The following is an 8,649-nucleotide window of genomic DNA, read 5'->3' as shown; positions in this document are numbered from 1 at the left end:
AAAAAAATTTTGACTTTTTTTGTCCGATTTTGACGCCTTACTATACTATGACGTTTTTTATGACATTTTGAGGTCAAAAAAAATTTTGACTTTTTTTGTCCGATTTTGACGCCTTACGGACGTATGACGTTTTTTATGACATTTTGAGGTCAAAAAAATTTTTGACTTTTTTTGTCCGATTTTGACGCCTTACGGACGTATGACGTTTTTTATGACATTTTGAGGTTAAAAAAAATTTTGACTTTTTTTGTCCGATTTTGACGCCTTACGGACGTATGACGTTTTTTATGACATTTTGAGGTCTTACAAAATTTTGACTTTTTTTGTCCGATTTTGACGCCTTACGGACGTATGACGTTTTTTATGACATTTTGAGGTTAAAAAAAATTTTGGCTTTTTTTGTCCGATTTTGACGCCTTACTATACTATGACGTTTTTTATGACATTTTGAGGTCAAAAAAAATTTTGACTTTTTTTGTCCGATTTTGACGCCTTACTATACTATGACGGTTTTTATGACATTTAGAGGTAAAAAAAATTTTTGACTTTTTTTGTCCGATTTTGGCGCCTTACTATACTATGACGTTTTTTATGACATTTTGAGGTCAAAAAAAATTTTGACTTTTTTTGTCAGATTTTGACGCCTTACTATACTATGACGTTTTTTATGACATTTTGCGGTCAAAAAATTTTTTGACTTTTTTTGTCCGATTTTGACGCCTTACGGATGTATGACGTTTTTATGACATTTTGAGGTCAAAAAAAATTTAGGCTTTTTTTGTCCGATTTTGACGCCTTACTATACTATGACGTTTTTTATGACATTTTGAGGTCAAAAAAAATTTTGACTTTTTTTGTCCGATTTTGACGCCTTACGGACGTATGACGTTTTTTATGACATTTTGAGGTTAAAAAAAATTTTGACTTTTTTTGTCCGATTTTGACGCCTTACGGACGTATGACGTTTTTTATGACATTTTGAGGTCTTACAAAATTTTGACTTTTTTTGTCCGATTTTGACGCCTTACGGACGTATGACGTTTTTTATGACATTTTGAGGTTAAAAAAAATTTTGGCTTTTTTTGTCCGATTTTGACGCCTTACTATACTATGACGTTTTTTTATGACATTTTGAGGTCAAAAAAAATGTTGACTTTTTTTGTCAGATTTTGACGTCTTACGGACGTATGACGTTTTTTTATGACATTTTGAGGTCAAAAATTTTTTTGACTTTTTTTGTCCGATTTTGACGCCTTACTATACTATGACGTTTTTTATGACATTTTGAGGTCAAAAAAAATTTTGACTTTTTTTGTCAGATTTTGACGTCTTACGGACGTATGACGTTTTTTATGACATTTTGAGGTCAAAAATTTTTTTGACTTTTTTTGGCCGAAAAAAACGCCTTACTATACTATGACGTTTTTTATGACATTTTTGAGGTCAAAAATTTTTTTGACTTTTTTTGTTCAATTTTGACGCCTTACTATACTATGACGTTTTTGAGGTCAAAAATTTTTTTGACTTTTTTTGTCCGATTTTGACGCCTTACGGATGCATGACGTTTTTATGACATTTTGAGGTCAAAAAAAATTTTGACTTTTTTTGTCCGATTTTGACGCCTTACTATACTATGATGTTTTTTATGACATTTTGAGGTCAAAAAAAATTTTGACTTTTTTTGTCCGATTTTGGCGCCTTACTATACTATGACGTTTTTTATGACATTTTGAGGTCAAAAAAAATTTTGACTTTTTTTGTCCGATTTTGACGTCTTACGGACGTATGACGTTTTTTATGACATTTTGAGGTCAAAAATTTTTTTGACTTTTTTTGTCCGATTTTGACGCCTTACTATACTATGACGTTTTTTATGACATTTTGAGGTCAAAAAAAATTTAGGCTTTTTTTGTCCGATTTTGACGCCTTACTATACTATGACGTTTTTTATGACATTTTGAGGTCAAAAAAATTTTTGACTTTTTTTGTCCGATTTTGACGCCTTACTATACTATGACGTTTTTTATGACATTTTGAGGTCAAAAAAAATTTTGACTTTTTTTGTCCGATTTTGACTCCTTACTATACTATGACGGTTTTTATGACATTTTGAGGTCAAAAAAAATTTTGACTTTTTTTGTCCGATTTTGGCGCCTTACTATACTATGACGTTTTTTATGACATTTTGAGGTCAAAAAAAATTTTGACTTTTTTTGTCAGATTTTGACGCCTTACTATACTATGACGTTTTTTATGACATTTTGCGGTCAAAAAATTTTTTGACTTTTTTTGTCCGATTTTGACGCCTTACGGATGTATGACGTTTTTATGACATTTTGAGGTCAAAAAAAATGTTGGCTTTTTTTGTCCGATTTTGACGCCTTACTATACTATGACGTTTTTTATGACATTTTGAGGTCAAAAAAAATTTTGACTTTTTTTGTCCGATTTTGACGCCTTACGGACGTATGACGTTTTTTATGACATTTTGAGGTTAAAAAAAATTTTGACTTTTTTTGTCCGATTTTGACGCCTTACGGACGTATGACGTTTTTTATGACATTTTGAGGTCTTACAAAATTTTGGCTTTTTTTGTCCGATTTTGACGCCTTACGGACGTATGACGTTTTTTATGACATTTTGAGGTTAAAAAAAATTTTGGCTTTTTTTGTCCGATTTTGACGCCTTACTATACTATGACGTTTTTTATGACATTTTGAGGTCAAAAAAAATTTTGACTTTTTTTGTCCGATTTTGACGCCTTACTATACTATGACGTTTTTTATGACATTTTGAGGTCAAAAAATTTTTTGACTTTTTTTGTCCGATTTTCACGCCTTACGGATGTATGACGTTTTTATGACATTTTGAGGTCAAAAAAAATTTAGGCTTTTTTTGTCCGATTTTGACGCTTTACTATACTATGACGTTTTTTATGACATTTTGAGGTCAAAAAAAATTTTGACTTTTTTTGTCCGATTTTGACGCCTTACTATACTATGACGTTTTTTATGACATTTTGAGGTCAAAAAAAATGTTGACTTTTTTTGTCAGATTTTGACGTCTTACGGACGTATGACGTTTTTTTATGACATTTTGAGGTCAAAAATTTTTTTGACTTTTTTTGTCCGATTTTGACGCCTTACTATACTATGACGTTTTTTATGACATTTTGAGGTCAAAAAAAATTTTGACTTTTTTTGTCAGATTTTGACGTCTTACGGACGTATGACGTTTTTTATGACATTTTGAGGTCAAAAATTTTTTTGACTTTTTTTGGCCGAAAAAAACGCCTTACTATACTATGACGTTTTTTATGACATTTTGAGGTCAAAAAAATTTTTGACTTTTTTTGTCCGATTTTGACGCCTTACTATACTATGACGTTTTTTATGACATTTTTGAGGTCAAAAATTTTTTTGACTTTTTTTGTTCAATTTTGACGCCTTACTATACTATGACGTTTTTGAGGTCAAAAATTTTTTTGACTTTTTTTGTCCGATTTTGACGCCTTACGGATGCATGACGTTTTTATGACATTTTGAGGTCAAAAAAAATTTTGACTTTTTTTGTCCGATTTTGACGCCTTACTATACTATGATGTTTTTTATGACATTTTGAGGTCAAAAAAAATTTTGACTTTTTTTGTCCGATTTTGGCGCCTTACTATACTATGACGTTTTTTATGACATTTTGAGGTCAAAAAAAATTTTGACTTTTTTTGTCCGATTTTGACGTCTTACGGACGTATGACGTTTTTTATGACATTTTGAGGTCAAAAATTTTTTTGACTTTTTTTGTCCGATTTTGACGCCTTACTATACTATGACGTTTTTTATGACATTTTGAGGTCAAAAAAAATTTAGGCTTTTTTTGTCCGATTTTGACGCCTTACTATACTATGACGTTTTTTATGACATTTTGAGGTCAAAAAAATTTTTGACTTTTTTTGTCCGATTTTGACGCCTTACTATACTATGACGGTTTTTATGACATTTTGAGGTAAAAAAAAATTTTGACTTTTTTTGTCCGATTTTGGCGCCTTACTATACTATGACGTTTTTTATGACATTTTGAGGTCAAAAAAATTTTTGACTTTTTTTGTCAGATTTTGACGCCTTACTATACTATGACGTTTTTTATGACATTTTGCGGTCAAAAAATTTTTTGACTTTTTTTGTCCGATTTTGACGCCTTACGGATGTATGACGTTTTTATGACATTTTGAGGTCAAAAAAAATTTAGGCTTTTTTTGTCCGATTTTGACGCCTTACTATACTATGACGTTTTTTATGACATTTTGAGGTCAAAAAAAATTTTGACTTTTTTTGTCCGATTTTGACGCCTTACTATACTATGACGTTTTTTATGACATCTTGAGGTCAAAAAAAATTTTGGCTTTTTTTGTCCGATTTTGACGCCTTACTATACTATGACGTTTTTGAGGTCAAAAATTTTTTTGACTTTTTTTGTCCGATTTTGACGCCTTACGGATGCATGACGTTTTTATGACATTTTGAGGTCAAAAAAAATTTTGACTTTTTATGTCCGATTTTGACGCCTTACTATACTATGATGTTTTTTATGACATTTTGAGGTAAAAAAAAATTTTGACTTTTTTTGTCCGATTTTGGCGCCTTACTATACTATGACGTTTTTTATGACATTTTGAGGTCAAAAAAAATTTTGACTTTTTTTGTCAGATTTTGACGTCTTACGGACGTATGACGTTTTTTATGACATTTTGAGGTCAAAAATTTTTTTGACTTTTTTTGTCCGATTTTGACGCCTTACTATACTATGACGTTTTTTATGACATTTTGAGGTCAAAAAAAATTTTGGCTTTTTTTGTCCGATTTTGACGCCTTACTATACTATGACGTTTTTTATGACATTTTGAGGTCAAAAAAAATTTTGACTTTTTTTGTCCGATTTTGACGCCTTACTATACTATGACGTTTTTTATGACATTTTGAGGTCAAAAAAAATTTTGGCTTTTTTTGTCCGATTTTGACGCCTTACTATACTATGACGTTTTTTATGACATTTTGAGGTCAAAAAAAATTTTGACTTTTTTTGTCCGATTTTGACGCCTTACTATACTATGACGGTTTTTATGACATTTAGAGGTAAAAAAAATTTTTGACTTTTTTTGTCCGATTTTGGCGCCTTACTATACTATGACATTTTTTATGACATTTTGAGGTCAAAAAAAATTTTGACTTTTTTTGTCAGATTTTGACGCCTTACTGTACTATGACGTTTTTTATGACATTTTGAGGTCAAAAAATTTTTTGACTTTTTTTGTCCGATTTTGACGCCTTACGGATGTATGACGTTTTTATGACATTTTGAGGTCAAAAAAAATTTAGGCTTTTTTTGTCCGATTTTGACGCCTTACTATACTATGACGTTTTTTATGACATTTTGAGGTCAAAAAAAATTTTGACTTTTTTTGTCCGATTTTGACGCCTTACTATACTATGACGTTTTTTATGACATTTTGAGGTCAAAAAAAATTTTGGCTTTTTTTGTCCGATTTTGACGCCTTACTATACTATGACGTTTTTTATGACATTTTGAGGTCAAAAAAAATTTTGACTTTTTTTGTCAGATTTTGACGTCTTACGGACGTATGACGTTTTTTATGACATTTTGAGGTCAAAAATTTTTTTGACTTTTTTTGGCCGAAAAAAACGCCTTACTATACTATGACGTTTTTTATGACATTTTGAGGTCAAAAAAATTTTTGACTTTTTTTGTCCGATTTTGACGCCTTACTATACTATGACGTTTTTTATGACATTTTTGAGGTCAAAAATTTTTTTGACTTTTTTTGTTCAATTTTGACGCCTTACTATACTATGACGTTTTTGAGGTCAAAATTTTTTTTGACTTTTTTTGTCCGATTTTGACGCCTTACGGATGCATGACGTTTTTATGACATTTTGAGGTCAAAAAAAATTTTGACTTTTTTTGTCCGATTTTGACGCCTTACTATACTATGACATTTTTTATGACATTTTGAGGTCAAAAAAATTTTTGACTTTTTTTGTCCGATTTTGACGCCTTACTATACTATGACGTTTTTTATGACATTTTGAGGTCAAAAAAAATTTTGGCTTTTTTTGTCCGATTTTGACGCCTTACTATACTATGACGTTTTTTATGACATTTTGAGGTCAAAAATTTTTTTGACTTTTTTTGTCCGATTTTGACGCCTTACGGATGCATGACGTTTTTATGACATTTTGAGGTCAAAAAAATTTTTGTCTTTTTTTGTCCCATTTTGACGCCTTACTATACTATGACGTTTTTTATGACATTTTGAGGTCAAAAAAATTTTGACTTTTTTTGTCCGATTTTGACGCCTTACTATACTATGACGTTTTTTATGACATTTTGAGGTCAAAAATTTTTTTGCCTTTTTTTGTCCGATTTTGACGCCTTACTATACTATGACGTTTTTTATGACATTTTTGAGGTCAAAAATTTTTTTGACTTTTTTTGTTCAATTTTGACGCCTTACGGATGTATGACGTTTTTATGACATTTTGAGGTCAAAAAAAATTTTGGCTTTTTTTTCCCGATTTTGACGCCTTACTATACTATGACGTTTTTTATGACATTTTGAGGTCAAAAAATTTTTGACTTTTTTTGTCCGATTTTGGCGCCTTACTATACTATGACGTTTTTAATGACATTTTGAGGTCAAAAAAATTTTTGACTTTTTTTGTCCGATTTTGGCGCCTTACTATACTATGACGTTTTTTATGACATTTTGAGGTCAAAAAAATTTTTGACTTTTTTTGTCCGATTTTGAGGCCTTACTATACTATGACGTTTTTTATGACATTTTGAGGTCAAAAAATTTTTTGACTTTTTTTGTCCGATTTTGACGCCTTACTATACTATGACGTTTTTTATGACATTTTGAGGTCAAAAAAAATTTTGACTTTTTTTGGCCGATTTTGACGTCTTACGGACGTATGACGTTTTTTATGACATTTTGAGGTCAAAAAAATTTTTGACTTTTTTTGTCCCATTTTGACGCCTTACTATACTATGACGTTTTTTATGACATTTTGAGGTCAAAAAAAATTTTGACTTTTTTTGTCCGATTTTGACACCTTACGGACGTATGACGTTTTTTATGACATTTTGAGGTCAAAAAAATTTGACTTTTTTGCCATTTTTTCACGCCTTACGGCCGTATGACATTTTCTATGACATTTTGAGGTCTTACAAAAATTTGACTTTTTTTGCCATTTTTTCACGCCTTAAGCCGTATGACGTTTTTTAGGACATTTTGAGGTCTTAATCTGACAGCTGAGTCTATAGACCATTAGGGTGACAGAAGTGGTAAAATATCCAGCCTGCTCAGTGTGATAAACATCTCAAAACTGTGAACACAAACACAAACTGGCAAAATGATATAGATTTAAGAAGAAAGTGAGGACAGACAAAATAATACATGAAAAATATGAAGTATATCAAAAGATTTCAAACAATTATATCCTTTGCTAATTTACACTTCCCAATATACATAAAATTCAACAATAAAATACCCACAAAACACCACAAGACAAAAACAGTGATGCGATGAAAGTATCATAACCCTACAAGCCACTTTACTCCCACTCTGGGATTTATGTGTTTGAGTTTTAATTGTATAATTTTTCAGTTGTTGTATATCTTTCAAATGTTTATCACACTGAGAGTTGGACTGATAACCACTCTTCTGACATTTTGACCTAAGGAGGAGCTGACTGGGACTGAAACATCATCCACATAGATAAGTTTGTGGTTTGGAGGCAGTGTTCAGGCATCTCTGTTTTTATCAAGGCTTGAATAATTGCTGTGAATGTACCTGTAAAAATGGTAGTTCCTTCGCTCTGAGGGTTGTCTCAATATCAGTCATGAGGGAGAAGAGGGTTTTGATCTGGTCCTTGATGTTGTCCAACTTTTCGCACATCACTCACTCAGCACAGCACAACTTTTTGTGCTGTGCTGAGTGAATTCAACTAGCCATGTCAAACTTTAAATGCAAGTAGAGTGAGTGTGAAGAGATGTTGCACAGCACTCGTGAACCTTGTGCTGTTTTGATGTCTGGCAGACGAGACAGATGGGCTCTTCGTCGTTCTGACAAAAAATCTTCAGCTTTTCATTGTGAAGGAAACAAACTTCTTGATCCCTGTTGGTCCGTTGCACTTGATATTCATCTGCAGTTATCTTTAGAGCCAAATTGATAGGAGGCCTCATGGGGACAGCTACAGTGCGACACACAGGACATTCTCGACACCGTTTCCTTTCCCAGAATGTCTGTAAACAAACTACAAATATTGTGGCCACATTTCAAAAGAACAGGAAAGCAATAAATCTCAGAGCACTGAGGACAAAGTAAGTCCTCTTCAGAGAGTGAACTCGTTGCTGCCATCATGTTGAAGTGTTCCTGTAAAGTGAGGCTACAGGAAAACTTCCTTCCTGCTGCTCAGGTGTGGGGACTGTAGGCAGTACAATCCCAAACGCCTGGTTGAAACTTCAGTAAATGTAGGCAAACTTGTACAACTGGTTAAATAGGCACAGAGTATTCCACATAATGTGTGTTAGAGCAGTGCCATTACACACAGCACACACATTCACTTCTGA

This window comes from Toxotes jaculatrix, chromosome 5 (assembly GCF_017976425.1).
Source record: "Toxotes jaculatrix isolate fToxJac2 chromosome 5, fToxJac2.pri, whole genome shotgun sequence".
Taxonomy (NCBI): Eukaryota; Metazoa; Chordata; class Actinopteri; family Toxotidae; genus Toxotes; species Toxotes jaculatrix.
This window is presented reverse-complemented; position numbering follows the sequence as displayed.